This window comes from Myotis lucifugus, unplaced genomic scaffold (assembly GCF_000147115.1).
Source record: "Myotis lucifugus unplaced genomic scaffold, Myoluc2.0 scaffold_60, whole genome shotgun sequence".
Taxonomy (NCBI): domain Eukaryota; kingdom Metazoa; phylum Chordata; class Mammalia; order Chiroptera; family Vespertilionidae; genus Myotis; species Myotis lucifugus.
Window position 1 is genome coordinate 6,433,706 of NW_005871108.1, and position 1,177 is coordinate 6,434,882.

Sequence of the window (1,177 nt, forward strand, 5' to 3'; positions counted from 1 at the left end):
TCACAAGTTTATCTTAATCATAAGTGATTTTAACATTTCATAACATTTACTAATATGAAATTTGGTTGAAGTGAAACCAAATTCTGGAATTATCAGAATTTCTGTAGAAGTGAATTACTCTGCTGGAGAGGGAACCCACCTGGACCAGGCCTGGGCCCTTTTGCATGTCACCCATAAAGGCCTATTACTGTAGTACTCAAACTTCTGGGGACTGGCAAAGATTTCCCAATGATTCCCTCTTAAAATACCAGGAATCTATCAAATTTAATCCTATTGACATCTCCAAGGGGACATGGTGAAGAGAGTGTCCTATCCCTTTAAGTATCTGTATATTGCCTAGCCGGTGTGGCTCAGTGGTTGATCGATAAACCAGGAGGTCACGGTTTGATTCCTGGTCAGAGCACATTCCCAGGTTGTGGGCTCGATCCCTGGTGGGGTGTGGGGGTATGCAGAAGGCAGCCAATCAATGATTTTTCTCTCATCACTGATGTGTCTACCTCTCTCTTCTTCTCTGAAATCAATAAAAGAATATTTTTTAAACATTAAAAAAGAAAAGTATCACTACTGAAACAGACACCTCCCCTTTCCTGCCCTAAGGGCACACACAAATTCTCAGGGTAGGACTAAACTACAAGGATGGGGCAAAACTCCTGTGATAAAAGAATACAGTCTTGCCCTAGCCAGTTTGGCTGAATGGATAGAGTGTCGGCGTGCGGACTGAAGGGACCAGTCAAGGACACATGCCTGGGTTGCAGGATCCATCCCCAGTGGGGGGTATGCAGGAGGCAACAATCAATGATTCTCTCTCATCATTGATGTTTTTATCTCTCTGTCCCTCTCCCTTTCTCTCTGAAATCAATAAAAATATATTTAAAAAATATATATATAAAAAAAAGAATACAGTCTCTTTTCTCTTTCTGTGTCAAAGGAAAAGGATAGTAATCTTTTACTTGGATTTAAGTGATTCAAGACATCAGATGGGTGAGGGAAGAGAAGGAGTTCTCTTAATCTTCTAGGGCAGATTATGTAGTCTAGGAATGAGAAAAATGGATCGACAAAGTAACTGAAGGTAAAATGGCAATTTTATTCAACAAGAAGGATAAAAGAAAAATCAAATTCACATCATCTTAAACAGAGTAGCTAGAAAAACCTCACTATCAGAAAGTCCTTTCTTATA

General features: G+C 39.8%; 1 protein-coding gene across 1 annotated transcript in view; it reads right to left on the minus strand.

The window, feature by feature from the left end:
- Nucleotides 1-1,177, minus strand: part of SAMHD1 (SAM and HD domain containing deoxynucleoside triphosphate triphosphohydrolase 1) — a 65,509-nt gene that overhangs the window by 42,291 nt on the left and 22,041 nt on the right.